Genomic DNA, 21,911 nt, shown 5'->3' with positions numbered 1-21,911 from the left:
ACTGGTGCACAAAATCTTGCTTCCTCGTCTTGACCTGTCAAAAGGGCGCTAGCTGTAAAGCCAGATTCTATATATGACAGGAGAAAACACTATACATGGAACAATAAAGACCTGGCTTAATTACCTTTAGTTTGAGGCGATTTCGTGATCTAACTTGCTCACCCTATATCCTGACATTAATGGCCATAAATGAATGATAAACGGGTTTCGGATAGACACTTAACTTGAATTTGTAGACAGCGTGTTGATAATGGTACACTTTTAGTTTCCATAACACTACGTCCAAGTAAATTTAACAGGAGCCGAATTTGCTCCCGTGTGAGCCTCTGGTCTAGTATCAACAATGGCTGCCCTCCTTCCCCACTGACGCCTGGCCTACATTGTCCAAATGTCAGAAGGTGATAGAAGGGTCACATTTACTCTACTTTAATATTGATAATTAAGTTAATTTATATGAGATGTTTTTATGATGGTAAAGTTCAAAGACTAATGTATTTAAGAATAATTCCCACCATAATAGGTGGTGAATTATAATAGTATGTGGTGATGATATCCCGTTTTCTTTAGACGGTAATTCCACTACAAGTTACGTTTTCTATGGGTAACTTGTTTATACAATACAGCTATTATCTGTATGATTATTAAATGGTGTCGGATTTTCCGACATGAGCGCACTTTCAATTTTTGTATACTTATCAACGAGTCTAGGTGGTTAGCGAGTGTTATATTCCGTTAAAGTAACAAGTCAACTACGCGCCAGTATTTAAATTATAATTTTGGGAAATTAATTACTAATTTTTACTTAAGGTTCAGCGCGACTCTGTAGCTGTGAGCGTCGCAGCTATCAGTGTATATTTCTCAGTATTCTACAACGCGACCGGCGGTGAACAAGTGTATGCTATGTAAACATCGAGTTCATACAGTAACGTAAATAATTAATTGAACATTAATTTGGTTTAACTAATAATACTTATAATTATATCCGAGCGCCGTTGTTAGCGTCGGGCGTTACGGAATTAAAAATAATTGTTGAAGATATAAACATCGCGCCAGTGTTAAATTAACGTTACCGTCGTTCATTCCTAGTGCGCCTAAGATTTTCAAGAAAAATTTAGGAAATTCAGTTAACGTAAAGTGTTGTAATTATTGTGTGCTGGTAAACAAGACTTTGATTATTTTCGACAAATAAAAACAGAGTTGAAACTAAATTATTTACAGTAAATTCAGTGTAATTCCTTTCACGTAAATATTACTTGTATAATTTCAGTATATTTTGTTAAAGAATTCGGGAATTATCAATTTTTCTAAGATTTATATTGGATTTGCATTTACAGATAAGAAAGTCGCACTATAATTCTTTTTATATTGGCGTTACTAGTCATCTTCGAGTGTCAAATTAAAATAGTGGAAATTAATTACATTTTTCAAGTTTATTCTAGCAGTTCGATCAAATAATAATTAACGTAACCTTTTTGTGTGGTTTATAAGTGCGCATATATAGTTTATTCAACATCGTATACAGTGTTTGTTTCACAAGTGATGATTAGTAGTCGATGCCGGTTGCGTATTTCCATCTGTCCGCATATAAATTTTACGAATGAGAGAAGAGGATAATATGACTAAAGGAATTCATTCATTGGTGTAGCGTAGTCAGCGAGACACTGACACCGACAGCTGTCATCGTCTGTCAACAAGCTTCGGTAATTTATGGTCTTCACTGGGGGCGGTGGAACGAGGTGACCGACGTGAATGAAGAGTTGTTCCGGTCTAGATGTTCAAGAGGTTTAACATAAAAGGTTAGAGATTATTGAGCGAGTGATTAGTTGTTGAGATCGGGGTTGTGTTAAAATTTCACCGCAATCGCTTGGCGGGATCAGAACTTTGCCTGTTTTCCCCAGGTAGGGTTAGGTTGCGAGGTTTAGCGAGAATATGTCGTGTGATAAGCACATGAAGCTCAGGAGTAAAGGTATGGTAGACGACGAGGCTACCGGGGGAGCACCATCGACAGACCCTCACCTGGTGAGGGAAGTACAGACGTTAGCCCTTGCGGAGGGACCCCAAGCGAGCCCCACGGGGGGTGTAACGGATCCGGGTGCCCAAGGGGCGGCAGCCCTGGACGAAAGCAGGATTTCATTGGGGGGCTCTGGCTCATCGGACATCACGATGATTGGTGAGGCGATAGGAAGTGATGGGGGTGTGGACCCCACTATTAGAACATCCACCCCAGTTGTACAAGGAGTTCCCGGGGATGATGCCATTGCAGGTTCTCAAGGTCTGACGATCCCTGGGCTTATGAACGTACACACACCACCCCCACAACCTCAACAATTACAACAGGTACAACCCGATGCACAACAACAAGCCATACAGATCCTACTACAGTTAATACAGGGGCAAAACGGATCACAACAACAAATACAACAGGTTGCTCAACAACAGGTACAACAGGTTGCACAACAACAACAGGTACAACAGGTTGCACAACAACAACAGGTACAACAGGTTGCACAACAACAACAGGTACAACAGGTTGCACAACAACAACAGGTACAACAGGTTGCTCAACAACAACAAATACAACAGGTTGCACAACAACATCAGGTACAACAGGTTGCTCAACAACAACAGGTACAACAGGCACAACAGTTTGCACCACAACAACAGGTACAACAGGTTGCACAACAACAAGTACACCAGGTTGCACAACAACAACCACAGGTACTACAGATGCTGCTACAGTTACTACAAGGACAGAACGGTTTACAACCCTCACACAATCAACAACAGAGTCAACAATCACCTTATCAGAGTAGTGCCTCAAATAGTTACTCACCTGGGGTAGGCCCTTGGTCACTGGGGAATCCCTCCTCACCCCACTCCCAACCCTTATCCCCATCCTACACCCAACCCCTCATAGTTCCTTCCCCCCCTGGTCAGGCACCCCCTTACACTCCCAGTACTCCATCCTATAGACCGGGACTTGTGGCGTCACTCCCGAAGTTGTCCTTGCCAAGGTTAAATTGTGCTGAACTCCCATCGAATAAAGTGGAACGCAACCGTTGTGTGGAAAATTGGTTGTGGGAGATGGATTCTGTGTTACCCGCGGCTCCTGACGATGAAACTAAAATTAATCTGGCCACTGGGGCATGTGTGGGTCGCGACGGGCCCCTGAGGAAGTCTGAGGAATTCAGGCATTTGGTGACGTGGCCACAATTTGTGCAGGAAATCAAGGACCGATTTAAGGCGAAAATTACTAAAGAGGAGGCTCGTCGCTACTTAACGTCATTGCAGAGGGATAAAGGCACTCAATTAAAAGATTTTGGTGCCTTCCTTAGGACCAGGATAGGCGATCTCACTCAGGAGTTGGGTTACGATGCGCAGCAGGAGGAACGGTTTGCAAAGCAGCTATTTTGTAAGGCTTTGCCCGCTCATATCGGTCCATACCTCGCTACGGACACGGCTTCCCTGAGTTTTAGGGAACTCGTACAATACGCCGAAGACCATATAGATGAGGACTTGGATGCGGAGGAGGCGCGGACGTCGCCATATGTCAATGCGGTGAGCAGGAAAGTAGAGAGCGGACAAGGGGGCAATAGGTCAGGACCCCCCCAGACGAAAGCGGTGGGCAGTGGTCTCACGCAACAACCCCCACGTAATGACTGGTGGGACTTGCGTACTTGTTTTAATTGTGGGAAAAGAGGCCACGTAAAAGGGAGATGCCGGAAGGGGAGAACAGAATCATGAGAGAATCCCGCCTCGGGTGGTGGCAGACCTACGTTTGAGATGACGGTTGAAGGTGTGAGATTGACAGTTTTTGTGGACACCGGAAGTCAAGCAAATCTCATTAAAAAGTCAGCCTTCAGCACACTTAAGGAGACACGCCTTAAGCGTTGTGGGAAGCATTTAACAGCAGTGAATGGTCAACATATTAATATCTTGGGCCAGGCTACTCTCAATTTTGAAGTGGGTAAGGGGGAAGCTTACCCACACAATTGCACGGTTGTCGAGAATCTTGCATTCCCTGGTCAGATTTTGTTGGGAATGGATTTTCTGGGACGAGTTAACTTTTCTTTGTCGGCTCAAGAGGGAGCAAGGAAGTGCAGATTGAAGTTGGGCCAGGTAGTGTATCCCATTAAAATGGTAGATCATCCTCCAATAATTGCTTCCATTAGTAAGAAACAGAAGTACAATATTCACTACCCTAAGTTGTTGTTTAAGTCTCTTCCAGACACAGATAAGAAATCATGTGGGTTACATGCCTTGGTGAAACAGTGTTGCCCACCACATTCAGTTAAATTCATTAATGTATCAGTGGGACGTCACATTGCACCAGGTACCACCCTTCAGGTGGCTGGGAGATGTGACAGGTTGTTGATCCCTCATCATTTGATCACAGTGCTTGATAAAGGTGCCCTTATTCCAGTTGTCAATCTCTCGCACAAAACCTATCGTTTCAGGGCAGGTGATAGGGTGTCTCAGGCTACAATTGTAGAAAATACAGGAATTTTTCAGTATCAAAGCCAGGAGATGCCAGCCACCACAGCACAATGTAGTGCACTTAATGTTACAGAAAGTAGTACACTGGGTAAACACAAGACCGAGACAGGAAAAAGTAGTAATATTCAAGAAGTTGATAAGTTAATCTCGGCTCTGGATTTGCAACATGTGCAACAGTCAGATAGGAAACTTTTGAGAGGGATTTTACGTAAATTCCCTAGACTGTTTGCAACAGAAGACGATCAGATCGGGCTTCTGGATAGGATCGAGCATGTTATTCCTACAGGTGACCATCCTCCTATTTACACCCGTCAATGGAGACTTCCGGAACGGGCGAAGGAAGTAATTAGGGATGAGTGTCAGAAAATGTTGAGACAGGATGTGATAGAGTCTAGTACATCACCATGGTTGTCGCCAGTAGTGTTGGTACGTAAACCGGATGGTAGTTATAGGTTTTGTGTTGACTACCGAAAGATAAACGAAATTACTAAAGGTGATGTGTATCCTTTGCCACGGATACAAGAAATAATATATCAGTTTGGGGCAGCCAAATACTTTTCTACTCTGGATGCGAAATCTGCGTATTGGGCCATCCCAGTCGCTGAGAAAGATAGAGAAAAGACCGCCTTCTCTGATGGGGTTCATACTTATCAATTCAAGCGGATGCCTTTCGGGTTAAAGACAGCGCCTTCATCATTTCAGAGGGCTATCAATTATATACTAAACCCAGTTCTGGGAAGGCACTCATTAGCGTACCTGGATGATGAGGTCATCTATTCCAGGACGTTTGATGAGCACTTACGAGATTTGACTGAGACGTTGGCATTGTTAGATAAGGCGGGGTTCAAACTTAACGTGAGTAAGTGCACTCTGGCATCTCAGAAATTCAAGTTTCTGGGATTCCAGGTGAGCACAGACGGTATCCGACCTGACCCCGACTCCTGTCGTGCCATTGCTGACATGCCTACACCTAAGACAGCAAAGGATGTTCGAAGGTTTCTGGGGGCAGCCGGATATTTCCGACGCCACATTGAGGGTTTTGCAAGTACAACAGCACCGTTAACTGAGCTTACTAAGAAAAATGTTAAATTCGTTTGGAAACCTGAGCATGATAACGCTTATGCAAAATTAAAAAGTCAACTCATTACCACCCCAGTCTTGGCGGTACCTGATTTTGATAAGGAGTGGGAAGTACACACTGACGCCAGTGGCATAGCTATTGGTGGGTGCTTAATGCAACGTGATAATGACAATCTTCCTCACCCAGTTGCATATTTCAGCAGGAAGGTTAAGGGTCCGGAGGTCCGCTATTCTGCAACGGATAGGGAAGCTTTGGCTGTGGTAGAAAGTGTCAGGTACTTTGAACCGTATATTTTCCAACGTCACTTTGTCATTTATACAGATCACAGGGCTTTGACTCATATTTTTAAGAAAAGAACTAAGTGCCCTCGCATGTCACGTTGGTCTCATGAACTAGCTGCTCACTCATTCCAAATACTTTACAAGCCGGGTCCATCACATGTTGTACCAGATACTTTGAGTAGAAACATTGCTACTATTAACGTAAATCTTAATATTGAAAATATTTCCCGTGAGAAAATGCGAGAATTCCAGATGAACGAACCAAGGTGGAAGGAAATTATTGAACTTTTGGAGGGAGGAAAATATCCGTCGAAGAAACGTAATTTAGCAATTCATGATTTTGAAATTAAGGATGGGGTCTTATTTTATGTAAAGGGACAGAAGGATCGTGCAGTGTTTCAGTTGGTTATCCCAGAGGTGTTGAAGAAGTCGGCGTTGAAACTCGCACATGCGTCTAAGATTGCAGGTCATCCGGGGATTTTTAAAACTCACATGAAAGCCAAGTCACTCTTTTTTTCTTCCCCGGTATGTTAACAGAGGTCATTAACTTCGTTAAGTCCTGTGGTCATTGTCAAAGGAGGAAAGGTACCCTTAAGGTACAGGCTCCATTGCAAGAATTCCCAGAAATTTTGGAACCTTTAGATCGGGTGGGGGCTGATCTGATTGATCTGCATCACAGTCATTCAGGAAACCGTTACGTATTGGTGTTGGTAGACCGCCTGTCCAGGTACACCACACTGATTGCATTGCCTCAGAAGGATTCACGAACTGTTGCAAAGGCGTTCTTAGATAGGTTCGTCACTGTATTTGGTCCTCCTAAAGTGTTAGTTTCTGACCGAGGTCAGGAATTTAATGGGAATATTTTTAGAGAAGTATGTAAAATTGTAGAAACCACTTCAGCATTCACGACGGCTTATCACCCTCAGGCTAACGGCATGACAGACCGGACGAACCGGTCAGTTAAAGATATGCTTGCAATTCTTGCAGAGCATGATGCAAATTCGTGGGACGAACAACTCCCCTATGTCCAGCTAGCTCTGAACACTACCATCCATCGGTCCATTAACACCCAACCCCTTTTGCTGTTCACAGGGCATTCATGTAATTTCCCGTCAGGTCTGCTTAACAGACATAATATTGTATATGGGGAAGATTACCCATCAGAAGTTTTAAATAAGATGAAAAATGCATGGATAATTGCAGCCAGGGCTTCCAAGACAGCACGAGACCGCTATGCTCAGCATTATGACAAGAAGGTACGACCTCTTGAGTTGAAAGTTGGGAGTCTTGTGTTGAGAGTTAATGAGGCGGCTCCTGCCAATCAGAGTAGGAAACTTGCTCCTAGATGGCGGGGCCCTTACCGAGTTATTGAAAGGAAAGGTCCGGTTAATTTTGTTATTAAAGGTATTTTTGAAGACCAAGTTGAGAGAACGATTCACATTAATAAATTAAAACCTTATCACGCGAGGGAGGAACTAGAGCTGCCTTCAGCAAGTCTAATTCCTGACCTGTCTAATGATCCAAGTGCTGAGTCAGATGATGAGGATAACCTTCTGTCAGATCTCATCAGTAGTCAAGTTCAATCTTGTCACCCCATGGTAACAAGGTCGCGAGCTGTACAGTAAATTGTTAATGATCTCCCCTAGTCAGGTTTAGTAATTTCATAATAATTATCCTGTAGAGGCACTGGTGTGTATTTACTGATGTACATGACTCAGGTAGCATACTTGCCTTGCTCTGGGGTTTCCAACTACCTATACCTCAGAGTAATATCCATGCTTCCGCCATTTGTTGTTGTCTGTCTTTCTCAGGTCTGATGGTACACCAGTTCCAGCCTCCCAGTCACACGTGAACCAAGGATCGAGATCAGCAGGTCTGGGGATGACCCACCTGGCTGATAAGATCGGGGTCTGAGGCACGTTACATAAAGTCCTCCCCCTTGTACCCGGTAACTCGTCAATTGGTTATCCGGAAGGGGTGACTGGCGTACAGTCACCCGGCCGACACCTCACGTCACTAACGAGGTTGTGCCAGTCCAGCCATGCTGTCTTCACGGAGCAGAGTCCAGTCACCATCACAACCGTGGGCAAGCTGTCTCAAGGTCACCAACCACGCCCACCAGCCGCGTAGTCAAGACTGCGGGAAAACCGGAAGTGGAAGACGAGTGGTCTACGAAGAAGAACGCTAATTGCAACGACTTGTCAGCTCTCTCAAAACCTGCGGTTGCGTCGTCTGTGGAAATCAAGATGCAACGCGGTGGTCTCAGGTACGAACAGCACTACCCCTACAGAGTGCTTGCGGAATCGCCAGATGAGGTACAATCCTGTACATCGGCCCAAGTTCGACTACACGAGGGGTTGCACGGAAGGTGTACCGGCCCAGTAGTACCGGGATGACAAGTAAACGCCGGTAGATGACGTCACCCAGGAGCTGAGGCAGGGCCCGCCTGTCCTGTCACCATGCCATCCTCTTCAACGCCACTCGAACCTCACTACCAACGCGAGACATCGTGATACGTCGAAGTTGTGCTCTACTGTGGCAGCCATGGTTAACAATAATCCATCAAGACTGTTTGGGGAGCGATAAGAAGAGGTGAACCCGGTTCCTGTTAGCGGGGTCCACCTGAGCTGACAGCTGTCACTCAAGTCAGGTGCGGGTAGTACGAGACCCCCGGTACTGTCCGTAGTTGGCCGAGGCCGGAAATGGAACTTCCAGACGACCAGGATCTTCAAGCAACATGAGGTAGTCGCCGGAATCTACAGCAACGAAATGTCAACAGGAACGAACGAGAGAAAATATTTATAGAAAAGTTTCATATAAAAATGAACGCTATTAATATAGTAAACTGTGGTAACTCGGAACAGTTCAACTTTTAATTTTCCATCTGATAGTAAACACCTATACACTTTCGGAAAGTTCTCTGGAACAGTATTAAATGTTGAAAACTAGTACTAGTGAAATAGAGAAATAAATCTAGAAAGTGAACATTAGAAAATGACCCTGTCTCTAGATAAGTTGTATGAGTGAACGGGTTTGAGAACCAGCTAGTAGGGTCTCTAGAAACGTTGATCAGTGGGGAACTTTATCTAGATTTTTCTAGATCCTAGATACTGATAGTTATACATATATTTTTTTTAATTTTTTTTTGTGGTTTACTGAACAATAAGGGTGTGGTGCACAGTCTGACAAATGTGTTCACCCGCTGTTGTTGTGGACTTGAATATGAACTCTGGGACATTGGGAGTTTGAGGAACTTATATCCAGAGTATTGTTGTTGGTTAAGGGACATGTCTGTGGACATTGAATTTTTTTTTAATAATAAAAATATTTCTGTGTCTTTTCTTTAGATTTTAAGATTGGGAAGCGCTGTGGTGGACAGTTGCCACAGGTGTGGAGTGGAACACTAGGTCCCTGAGAGGTAGGGTTCTTCTATGTTGATATAATTTTATCATTTTGTTAATTTTTTTATGACATTGATTTTTTTTTATTTAATGTTTTGTGTGATGTGTTTGATCTTTATTCCAGGTGGAATACTGGGATAGCTGAAGACTATCAGCTGATTTTAGCTAGTTAGTAATTGTTAGGTTTGGATTTCTCCAGTTATTTGTTACTATATCAAGACAGGTATAGGATATTTTGTCTTCCAGGTAGTTGGAAGGGTATGGGGCTGCATCCAAGTGGACAGCCAGGATTATAGGGACGGTCTCTGTCCTTATAGTTTATGTATTATTACTGTTGTGTTGATAGGTATAAATACATGCTGGGGCACACCTTTTGGGTGTGACGTTATTGTTGTTGGAGTATTGGATGGAATTAGTTAGGATTAGATAATTTCTTTTGTTTTGAGGCATTGGTTGAAAATAGTGTTGGGTTCAAAATGTTGTTTTTGGAGTTAATGGTTAGGGTAGGGCAGGATTTCTGGATAAGAAAAGTGTGTGTAACTTGCTTTACACCCAAATTTCTTAATTTCCGAGGAGGGGGAGTCGTAATGATCTGGGGCTCAGCTCATTGGTTCTCACTTCTCCCCTCTTTTCCCTCTCCATCTCCCCTCCTTTCCTTCTTCCTCTCCCCTCCCCTTGGCCGTCATTCGTCTCCTCTTCCTCCCCCCCCTTGTCGCCCATTTGTCAGGGTCAAGAGGTTGACCTGAGGTTGGGGTGGTCTTGGATACCTTGGCTTCTCCCACTCAATTCCCCACTCAGATGTTCCCCTCTCCATCCCCTCTCATCCCCTCTCTTCCCCTCTCACCGGCCTCTTCCCCCATACGAGGCAGAGTCAAATGTCCCTACTCGCTATCTTAGAGTAGACAGGCTTGAACATAATTTATCAGTTTTGTAAACATTGCTCACAGGTGCCTGGGCTCCATAGACGGGCCTTGTCCCCCTTCTCTTTAGCTGGGGAGAGCTGACTCAATCTTCAGGAATTCATGTAGCTTTCCACGACAGATCAGTGAAGGTGATTGGCCTGAGATAAGGGCCAAGTCCTTATTGGCACTAGAGAGCCAGACCTCAGGCCTACGTGTTAAATGGTTGGCCATTGCCAAAATAATGGGTGGAGCCCTGGGGCTGTATTAGATGGTGGGAGGAGTAATCCTTCCCAGCAATAAGTTGGAAAAACTAAATTTCATCGGTGTGTCTTGGGAGTGTATTAGGAACAGGGCCGCAAGCCCGTATCCTCGGGGCTGAGGGCAGCCATCAACATCGTGGCCGTAGTGCGGGTATTTAAGGTATAGTAGCACTTGAGTTCGTGCCCTCAATAAATATCCATTGTGCCTCTAGGGAAATAGAATAGGTTATGTGTTCAAATTGTCTTAATTTACATGTTTCATAAAATAAATTGTATAGCTTTTCCAGTGGTATTCACTTAACTCCCCTTTGATATATTTTGCTACTTTGTCATTTTTAGGTGTTGTATTGGAAGCCCCCCCCCCCCAGGTTCTCCTAACAATTAATCGATACTAAAGTTGCCCTTGGATTTAAATTAGTAACGTAAATTACACAAACTAATTTTCCAAAATTTATTACTGAAATTCATATTACCCGGAGTCCCATGGTTACTGATTCCTTGCCTTCCTGGGGGATCGGTGATAGACACATTCAGGTATGGTTGGTCGGGAAGGTGGTGGCAGTGCAAATGTGTTTTGTTATTGTTTTAACTAATAACCCTTGTCCTTGGTGTATCCTCCTCATTTAATATTCCTCTTACCTACGGGGCAGTCCAGTGAGGGGTCATACTGGACTGTAACAGTGTTAAGCTGGAGTATTGAGTGAAGAGAGACAGAGATGTACAACAGAGAGCGTATATTACGATCACGAGAGATAACAAGATAACAGGATTAATACTGGGGAACATCGGGTTATTACTATAGAGGCCGCGGTTATTACGACAGGGTAAAGCGGTCATTACAATGCCACATCACTCCTTCCACCTCACTCAAACGTAGATATAAAATCGGAGATGCGTAAGTTCTATTCAGTTGTGTATTTGTGAACTAAAGTCTTTGAAAATGTAATAAGTTTTACGAAACGCGCTCGTGTCGCGTCAGACTAGAAATAAAAATGAATTTTGGAGAATTGATTTTTGATTTACCTCCAACAGTGAAAAGAAATGTACGAAAGATTGAGAAAATTCGTGTTAGAATTATTAATATTACTTTTTCGGTCAGATTTAATAATATATGTCTAGAGGAAAGACTGCTACCAAAATATACTAATATATATATATATATATATATATATATATATATATATATATATATATATATATATATATATATATATATATATATATATATATATATATATATATATATATATATATATATATTTATATATATATATATATATATATATATATATATATATATATATATATATATATATATATATATATATATATATATATATATATATATATACTCGCTGTACCCGGCTACGCTTTGCACAGCCACAGCAACTTTCCCCTGTCCTCCCTCCCCCGTTCCATTGTGGTCCCAACCACTCCCCCGTTTCCTCGTTCTCCTAACCATTCCTCACTCCCCCATCCCCCCACCATACCACCCCCCTCTATCCCCCTTATCCTCCCCACCTCCCCCCCCCCCACTTTAACGTCCCCTCGACCTCCCCACTCCACCGTCTCCTCATCCTCCTTATCATTCCCACCTCCCTGTCCCATTGTCCTCCCCACCATCTCCCATTTCCCTGTCCCTGTGTCCTCCCCACCATTCTCTATTCTCCCATCCCTTCCTCCCCACCATCCCCAGCTCCTCCGCCCCCTCGTCCTTCCCATCATTAACCCCTCCCCCTGTCACCGCGTCCTCCTCACCATTCCCCACTCCCTTGTCCGATGCATTCCCAAATGTTCTGATGTTCCCATCAGAAAATTGGGAACATCAAATGATCTGATGTTCCCATCACTGATATAAGAAAACAGTTAAAAAAACGAAATAAAAACAATGAAAAAATAAAAAAATAAACTATACTCACGAAATGAATGGTATGGTAAACAACACAGCTCAATTCTAACGCAATGCCACACAAAATAATTATATAAAAGTCAAAATAGATCGAAATCTATGAAAATTCAAGTTATCAATGAAATTGGAAACATTCAAATGGAATCGTAACATATTTAGTATAGAATGTGTTGCTATTACATGCAACATATGGTGCTTTTGTTTTGTAAAAAAACAGGTTTTTACCTGTCACAGATGTGGCATCTATTTAATAGGTATTTAAAAATATATATAGACTGGCTGTACCCGGCCACGCATTGCTTTGGCTCAACAACGTCGCAGCAACCCTTCCCTGTCCTTCCTGACCTTTCCACTAGTCTACCTCTCCCATCCCATCCCATCCCATCCCATACTCCTCCCAACCATTCCCCTGTGTCGTCATCCTCCCCCACCATTCCCCCCTCTCCTGCCCCCTCGTCCTCCCCACCATTCCCCACTTCCCCTGTCCACCACTCGTCCTCCCCACTATACTTAACTAACCCGTACTCCTGTCCTCCCCATCATTCCTTCCTCCCTCGTCCCCTTGTCCTCCCCACCATCCTCCACTCAACGGTTTCCTTGTCCTCCCACCATTCTCCATTCCCCTCGTCCCCCTCCTCCTCCTCACCATGCTACACTTCCCCGTCCCCTCGTCCTCTCCAACATTATTCCCCTTCCCCGTCCCCTCGTCCTCCCCATCATCTCCCACTTTACTGCTCTCTTGTCCTCCCGCAACTCTCCACCCTCCATTCCTTCGTCCCAAACATCTTCCATTCCCCTATCGCCATGTCCTTCCCACCATTACCCCAAACACAATCCCATCGTTCTCCCCACCATTCCCCTCTCTAGTCCTCTCGTCCTCCCCATTATTCCAAATTCATATCCCCTCGTCCTTCCCCACCACTCCTCACTACCTCGTCTGATGCGTTCTCAAATGATTTGATGTTCCCGTCAGAAAAGTGGGAACATCTGATGATCTTATTAAGTTTTCAGGCATCACTGAAAAATAAGTAGAACAGTTAAAAAACGAAATGAAAAACAATGAAAAAATACAAAAACTATTCTCACAATATGAACAGTATGGTAAATATAAAAACCTGCATGTATTTGAATGGAAAGCTGTGTCAAAATTTCAAAGCAATAGGTGAAGATCTTTCGGAGATTTCTGCATGTGTTAGTCTTACGTCCAACAGATGGCCCGGTTTCTCAAAAAACATGTTTTTTTCTGTCACAGGTGAGGCATGTATATAGTAGGTATATTAACTGTGTGAGCCTACTGTGTTGGTGAGAGGGTGAGTGTTGCCTCCCTGGCCTACTGTGTTGGTGAGAGGGTGAGTGTTGCCTCCCTCGCCTACTGTGTTGGTGAGAGGGAGAGTGTTGCCTCCCTGGCCTACTGTGTTGGTGAGAGGGTGAGTGTGGTCACCCTGGCCTACTGTGTTGGTGAGAGGGTGAGTGTTGCCTCCCTGGCCTACTGTGTTGGTGAGAGGGTGAGTGTTGCCTCCCTGGCCTACTGTGTTGGTGAGAGGGTGAGTGTTGTCACCCTGGCCTACTGTGTTGGTGAGAGGGTGAGTGTGGTCACCCTGGCCTACTGTGTTGATGAGAGGGTCAGTGTTGTAAACCCTGGCCTACTGTGTTGGTGAGAGGGTGAGTGTTGCCTCCCTGGCCTACTGTGTTGGTGAGAGGGTGAGTGTTGCCTCCCTGGCCTACTGTGTTGGTGAGAGGGTAAGTGTTGCCTCCCTGGCCTACTGTGTTGTCACCCTGGCCTACTGTGTTGATGAGATGGAGAGTGTTGCCTCCCTGGCCTACTGTGTTGGTGAGAAGGTGAGTGTTGCCTCCCTGGCCTACTGTGTTGGTGAGAGGGTGAGTGTTGCCTCCCTGGCCTACTGTGTTGGTGAGAGGGTGAGTGTTGCCTCCCTGGCCTACTGTGTTGGTGAGAGGGTGAGTGTTGCCTCCCTGGCCTACTGTGTTGGTGAGAGGGTGAGTGTTGCCTCCCTGGCCTACTGTGTTGGTGAGAGGGTGAGTGTTGTCTCCCTGGCCTACTGTGTTGGTGAGAGGGTGAGTGTCGTCACCCTGGCCTACTGTGTTGGTGAGAGGGTGAGTGTTGCCTCCCTGGCCTACTGTGTTGGTGAGAGGGTGAGTGTTGCCTCCCTGGCCTACTGTGTTGGTGAGAGGGTGAGTGTGGTCACCCTGGCCTACTGTGTTGTCTCCCTGGCCTACTGTGTTGGTGAGAGGGTGAGTGTGGTCACCCTGGCCTACTGTGTTGGTGAGAGGGTGAGTGTGGTCACCCTGGCCTACTGTGTTGGTGAGAGGGTGAGTGTTGCCTCCCTGGCCTACTGTGTTGGTGAGAGGGTGAGTGTGGTCACCCTGGTCTACTGTGTTGTCTCCCTGGCCTACTGTGTTGATGAGAGGGTGAGTGTTGCCTCCCTGGCCTATTGTGTTGATGAGAGGGTGAGTGTGGTCACCCTGGCCTACTGTGTTGTCTCCCTGGCCTACTGTGTTGGTGAGAGGGTGAGTGTTGCCTCCCTGGCCTACTGTGTTGGTGAGAGGGTGAGTGTGGTCACCCTGGCCTACTGTGTTGTCTCCCTGGCCTACTGTGTTGGTGAGAGGGAGAGTGTGGTCACCCTGGCCTACTGTGTTGTCTCCCTGGCCTACTGTGTTGATGAGAGGGTGAGTGTTGCCTCCCTGGCCTACTGTGTTGGTGAGAGGGTGAGTGTGGTCACCCTGGCCTACTGTGTTCTCTCCCTGGCCTACTGTGTTGGTGAGAGGGTGAGTGTTGCCTCACTGGCCTACTGTGTTGGTGAGATGGAGAGGGTTGCCTCCCTGGCCTACTGTGTTGGTGAGAGGGTGAGTGTTGCCTCCCTGGCCTACTGTGTTGGTGAGAGGGTGAGTGTTGCCTCCCTGGCCTACTGTGTTGGTGAGAGGGTGAGTGTTGCCTCCCTGGCCTACTGTGTTGGTGAGAGGGAGAGTGTTGCCTCCCTGGCCTACTGTGTTGGTGAGAGGGTGAGTGTTGCCTCCCTGGCCTACTGTGTTGGTGAGAGGGAGAGTGTTGTCACCTTGGCCTACTATGTTGGTGAGATGGAGAGTGTTGCCTCCCTGGCCTACTGTGTTGGTGAGAGGGTGAGTGTTGCCTCCCTGGCCTACTGTGTTGGTGAGAGGGTGAGTGTTGCCTCCCTGGCCTACTGTGTTGGTAAGAGGGTGAGTGTTGCCTCCCTGGCCTACTGTGTTGATGAGAGGGTGAGTGTTGCCTCCCTGGCCTACTGTGTTGGTGAGAGGGTGAGTGTTGCCTCCCTGGCCTACTGTGTTGATGAGAGGGTGAGTGTTGCCTCCCTGGCCTACTGTGTTGTCACCCTGGCCTACTGTGTTGATGAGAGGGTGAGTGTTGCCTCCCTGGCCTACTGTGTTGTCTCCCTGGCCTATTGTGTTGGTGAGAGGGTGAGTGTTGCCTCCCTGGCCTACTGTGTTGATGAGATGGAGAGTGTTGCCTCCCTGGCCTACTGTGTTGGTGAGAGGGTGAGTGTTGCCTCCCTGGCCTACTGTGTTGGTGAGAGGGTGAGTGTTGCCTCCCTGGCCTACTGTGTTGATGAGATGGAGAGTGTTGCCTCCCTGGCCTACTGTGTTGGTGAGAGGGTGAGTGTTGTCTCCCTGGCCTACTGTGTTGGTGAGAGGGTGAGTGTTGCCTCCCTGGCCTACTGTGTTGATGAGATGGAGAGTGTTGCCTCCCTGGCCTACTGTGTTGGTGAGAGGGTGAGTGTTGCCTCCCTGGCCTACTGTGTTGATGAGATGGAGAGTGTTGCCTCCCTGTCCTACTGTGTTGGTGAGAGGGTGAGTGTTGCCTCCCTGGTCTACTGTGTTGGTGAGAGGGTGATTGTTGTCACCCTGGCCTACTGTGTTGGTGAGAGGGTGAGTGTTGCCTCCCTGGCCTACTGTGTTGGTGAGAGGGTGAGTGTTGTCACCCTGGCCTACTGTGTTGGTGAGAGGGTGAGTGTTGTCTCCCTGGCCTACTGTGTTGGTGAGAGGGTGAGTGTTGCCTCCCTGGCCTACTGTGTTGATGAGATGGAGAGTGTTGCCTCACTGGCCTACTGTGTTGGTGAGAGGGTGAGTGTTGCCTCCCTGGCCTACTGTGTTGGTGAGAGGGTGAGTGTTGCCTCCCTGGCCTAATGTGTTGATGAGATGGAGAGTGTTGCCTCCCTGGCCTACTGTGTTGGTGAGAGGGTGAGTGTTGTCTCCATGGCCTACTGTGTTCGTGAGAGGGTGAGTGTTGCCTCCCTGGCCTACTGTGTTGATGAGATGGAGAGTGTTGCCTCCCTGGCCTACTGTGTTGGTGAGAGGGTGAGTGTTGCCTCCCTGGCCTACAGTGTTGGTGAGAGGGTGAGTGTGGTCACCCTGGCCTACTGTGTTGGTGAGAGGGTGAGTGTTGCCTCCCTGGCCTACTGTGTTGGTGAGAGGGTGAGTGTTGCCTCCCTGGCCTACTGTGTTGTCTCCCTGGCCAACTGTGTTGATGAGAGGGTGAGTGTTTTCTCCCTGGCCTACTGTGTTGGTGAGAGGGTGAGTGTTGCCTCCCTGGCCTACTGTGTTGATGAGAGGGTGAGTGTGGTCACCCTGGCCTACTGTGTTGGTGAGAGGGAGAGTGTTGCCTCCCTGGCCTACTGTGTTGGTGAGAGGGTGAGTGTTGCCTCCCTGGCCTACTGTGTTGGTGAGAGGGTCAGTGTTGTCTCCCTGGCCTACTGTGTTGGTGAGAGGGTGAGTGTTGCCTCCCTGGCCTACTGTGATGGTGAGAGGGTGAGTGTTGCCTCCCTGGCCTACTGTGTTGATGAGAGGGTGAGTGTGGTCACCCTGGCCTACTGTGTTGGTGAGAGGGAGAGTGTTGCCTCCCTGGCCTACTGTGTTGGTGAGAGGGTGAGTGTTGCCTCCCTGGCCTACTGTGTTGGTGAGAGGGTCAGTGTTGTCTCCCTGGCCTACTGTGTTGGTGAGAGGGTGAGTGTTGCCTCCCTGGCCTACTGTGTTGGTGAGAGGGTGAGTGTTGCCTCCCTGGCCTACTGTGTTGATGAGAGGGTGAGTGTGGTCAGCCTGGCCTACTGTGTAGGTGAGAGGGAGAGTGTTGCCTCCCTGGCCTACTGTGTTGGTGAGAGGGTGAGTGTTGCCTCCCTGGCCTACTGTGTTGGTGAGAGGGTGAGTGTTGCCTCCCTGGCCTACTGTGTTGGTAAGAGGGTGAGTGTTGCCTCCCTGGCCTACTGTGTTGATGAGATGGAGAGTGTTGCCTCCCTGGCCTACTGTGTTGGTGAGAGGGTGAGTGTTGTCTCCCTGGCCTACTGTGTTGGTGAGAGGGTGAGTGTTGCCTCCCTGGCCTACTGTGTTGATGAGATGGAGAGTGTTGCCTCCCTGGCCTACTGTGTTGGTGAGAGGGTGAGTGTGGTCACCCTGGCCTACTGTGTTGGTGAGAGGGTGAGTGTTGCCTCCCTGGACTACTGTGTTGGTGAGAGGGTGAGTGTTGCCTCCCTGGCCTACTGTGTTGTCTCCCTGGCCAACTGTGTTGATGAGAGGGTGAGTGTTTTCTCCCTGGCCTACTGTGTTGGTGAGAGGGTGAGTGTTGCCTCCCTGGCCTACTGTGTTGATGAGAGGGTGAGTGTGGTCACCCTGGCCTACTGTGTTGGTGAGAGGGAGAGTGTTGCCTCCCTGGCCTACTGTGTTGGTGAGAGGGTGAGTGTTGCCCCCTGGCCTACTGTGTTGGTGAGAGGGTGAGTGTTGCCTCCCTGGCCTACTGTGTTGGTGAGAGGGTGAGTGTTGCCTCCCTGGCCTACTGTGTTGGTGAGAGGGTCAGTGTTGTCACCCTGGCCTACTGTGTTGATGAGAGGGTGAGTGTTGCCTCCCTGGCCTACTGTGTTGGTGAGAGGGTGAGTGTTGCCTCCCTGGCCTACTGTGTTGGTGAGAGGGTCAGTGTTGTCTCCCTGGCCTACTGTGTTGGTGAGAGGGTGAGTGTTGTCACCCTGGCCTACTGTGTTGGTGAGAGGGTGAGTGTGGTCACCCTGGCCTACTGTGTTGGTGAGAGGGTGAGTGTTGCCTCCCTGGCCTACTGTGTTGGTGAGAGGGTGAGTGTTGTCACCCTGGCCTACTGTGTTGGTGAGAGGGTGAGTGTGGTCACCCTGGCCTACTGTGTTGGTGAGAGGGTGAGTGTTGCCTCCCTGGCCTACAGTGTTGGTGAGAGGGTGAGTGTGGTCACCCTGGCCTACTGTGTTGGTGAGAGGGTGAGTGTTGCCTCCCTGGCCTACTGTGTTGGTGAGAGGGTGAGTGTTGCCTCCCTGGCCTACTGTGTTGTCTCCCTGGCCAACTGTGTTGATGAGAGGGTGAGTGTTTTCTCCCTGGCCTACTGTGTTGGTGAGAGGGTGAGTGTTGCCTCCCTGGCCTACTGTGTTGATGAGAGGGTGAGTGTGGTCACCCTGGCCTACTGTGTTGGTGAGAGGGTCAGTGTTGTAAACCCTGGCCTACTGTGTTGGTGAGAGGGTGAGTGTTGCTTCCCTGGCCTACTGTGTTGGTGAGAGGGTCAGTGTTGCCTCCCTGGCCTTCTGTGTTGGTGAGAGGGTGAGTGTTGCCTCCCTGGCCTACTGTGTTGGTGAGAGGGTGAATGTTGCCTCCCTGGCCTACTGTGTTGGTGAGAGGGTGAGTGTTGTCTCCCTGGCCTACTGTGTTGGTGAGAGGGAGAGTGTTGCCTCCCTGGCCTACTGTGTTGGTGAGAGGGTGAGTGTTGCCTCCCTGGCCTACTGTGTTGGTGAGAGGGTCAGTGTTGTCTCCCTGGCCTACTGTGTTGGTGAGAGGGTGAGTGTTGCCTCCCTGGCCTACTGTGTTGGTGAGAGGGTGAGTGTTGCCTCCCTGGCCTACTGTGTTGATGAGAGGGTGAGTGTGGTCACCCTGGCCTACTGTGTTGGTGAGAGGGAGAGTGTTGCCTCCCTGGCCTACTGTGTTGGTGAGAGGGTGAGTGTGGTCACCCTGGCCTACTGTGTTGGTGAGAGGGTGAGTGTTGCCTCCCTGGCCTACTGTGTTGGTGAGAGGGTGAGTGTTGCCTCCCTGGCCTACTGTGTTGTCTCCCTGGCCAACTGTGTTGATGAGAGGGTGAGTGTTTTCTCCCTGGCCTACTGTGTTGGTGAGAGGGTGAGTGTTGCCTCCCTGGCCTACTGTGTTGATGAGAGGGTGAGTGTGGTCACCCTGGCCTACTGTGTTGGTGAGAGGGTCAGTGTTGTAAACCCTGGCCTACTGTGTTGGTGAGAGGGTGAGTGTTGCTTCCCTGGCCTACTGTGTTGGTGAGAGGGTCAGTGTTGCCTCCCTGGCCTTCTGTGTTGGTGAGAGGGTGAGTGTTGCCTCCCTGGCCTACTGTGTTGGTGAGAGGGTGAATGTTGCCTCCCTGGCCTACTGTGTTGGTGAGAGGGTGAGTGTTGTCTACCTGGCCTACTGTGTTGGTGAGAGGGAGAGTGTTGCCTCCCTGGCCTACTGTGTTGGTGAGAGGGTGAGTGTTGCCTCCCTGGCCTACTGTGTTGGTGAGAGGGTCAGTGTTGTCTCCCTGGCCTACTGTGTTGGTGAGAGGGTGAGTGTTGCCTCCCTGGACTACTGTGTTGGTGAGAGGGTGAGTGTTGCCTCCCTGGCCTACTGTGTTGATGAGAGGGTGAGTGTGGTCACCCTGGCCTACTGTGTTGGTGAGAGGGAGAGTGTTGCCTCCCTGGCCTACTGTGTTGGTGAGAGGGTGAGTGTTGCCTCCCTGGCCTACTGTGTTGGTGAGAGGGTCAGTGTTGTCTCCCTGGCCTACTGTGTTGGTGAGAGGGTGAGTGTTGCCTCCCTGGCCTACTGTGTTGGTGAGAGGGTGAGTGTTGCCTCCCTGGCCTACTGTGTTGATGAGAGGGTGAGTGTGGTCACCCTGGCCTACAGTGTTGGTGAGAGGGTGAGTGTTGCCTCCCTGGCCTACTGTGTTGTCTCCCTGGCCAACTGTGTTGATGAGAGGGTGAGTGTTTTCTCCCTGGCCTACTGTGTTGGTGAGAGGGTGAGTGTTGCCTCCCTGGCCTACTGTGTTGATGAGAGGGTGAGTGTTGTCACCCTGGCCTACTGTGTTGGTGAGAGGGAGAGTGTTGCCTCCCTGGCCTACTGTGTTGGTGAGAGGGAGAGTGTTGCCTCCCTGGCCTACTGTGTTGGTGAGAGGGTGAGTGTTGCCTCCCTGGCCTACTGTGTTGGTGAGAGGGTCAGTGTTGTCTCCCTGGCCTACTGTATTGGTGAGAGGGTGAGTGTTGCCTCCCTGGCCTACTGTGTTGGTGAGAGGGTCAGTGTTGTCACCCTGGCCTACTGTGTTGATGAGAGGGTGAGTGTTGCCTCCCTGGCCTACTGTGTTGGTGAGAGGGTGAGTGTTGCCTCCCTGGCCTACTGTGTTGGTGAGAGGGTCAGTGTTGTCTCCCTGGCCTACTGTGTTGGTGAGAGGGTGAGTGTTGTCACCCTGGCCTACTGTGTTGGTGAGAGGGTGAGTGTGGTCACCCTGGCCTACTGTGTTGGTGAGAGGGTGAGTGTTGCCTCCCTGGCCTACTGTGTTGGTGAGAGGGTGAGTGTTGTCACCCTGGCCTACTGTGTTGGTGAGAGGGTGAGTGTGGTCACCCTGGCCTACTGTGTTGGTGAGAGGGTGAGTGTTGCCTCCGTGGCCTACAGTGTTGGTGAGAGGGTGAGTGTGGTCACCCTGGCCTACTGTGTTGGTGAGAGGGTGAGTGTTGCCTCCCTGGCCTACTGTGTTGGTGAGAGGGTGAGTGTTGCCTCCCTGGCCTACTGTGTTGTCTCCCTGGCCTACTGTGTTGGTGAGAGGGTGAGTGTTTTCTCCCTGGCCTACTGTGTTGGTGAGAGGGTGAGTGTTGCCTCCCTGGCCTACTGTGTTGATGAGAGGGAGAGTGTGGTCACCCTGGCCTACTGTGTTGGTGAGAGGGTCAGTGTTGTAAACCCTGGCCTACTGTGTTGGTGAGAGGGTGAGTGTTGCCTCCCTGGCCTACTGTGTTGGTGAGAGGGTCAGTGTTGCCTCCCTGGCCTACTGTGTTGGTGAGAGGGTGAGTGTTGCCTCCCTGGCCTACTGTGTTGTCCCCTGGCCTACTGTGTTGATGAGATGGAGAGTGTTGCCTCCCTGGCCTACTGTGTTGGTGAGAGGGTGAGTGTTGCCTCCCTGGCCTACTGTGTTGGTGAGAGGGTGAGTGTTGCCTCCCTGGCCTACTGTGTTGGTGAGAGGGTGAGTGTCGTCACCCTGGCCTACTGTGTTGGTGAGAGGGTGAGTGTGGTCACCCTGGCCTACTGTGTTGTCTCCCTGGCCTACTGTGTTGGTGAGAGGGTGAGTGTGGTCACCCTGGCCTACTGTGTTGGTGAGAGGGTGAGTGTGGTCACCCTGGCCTACTGTGTTGGTGAGAGGGTGAGTGTTGCCTCCCTGGCCTACTGTGTTGGTGAGAGGGTGAGTGTGGTCACCCTGGCCTACTGTGTTGGTGAGAGGGTGAGTATGGTCACCCTGGCCTACTGTGTTGTCTCCCTGGCCTACTGTGTTGGTGAGAGGGAGAGTGTGGTC

This window comes from Procambarus clarkii, unplaced genomic scaffold (genome assembly GCF_040958095.1).
Source record: "Procambarus clarkii isolate CNS0578487 unplaced genomic scaffold, FALCON_Pclarkii_2.0 HiC_scaffold_104, whole genome shotgun sequence".
Taxonomy (NCBI): domain Eukaryota; kingdom Metazoa; phylum Arthropoda; class Malacostraca; order Decapoda; family Cambaridae; genus Procambarus; species Procambarus clarkii.
The sequence above is the reverse complement of the archived record's forward strand: the minus strand, read 5'-3'. Positions refer to the sequence as shown.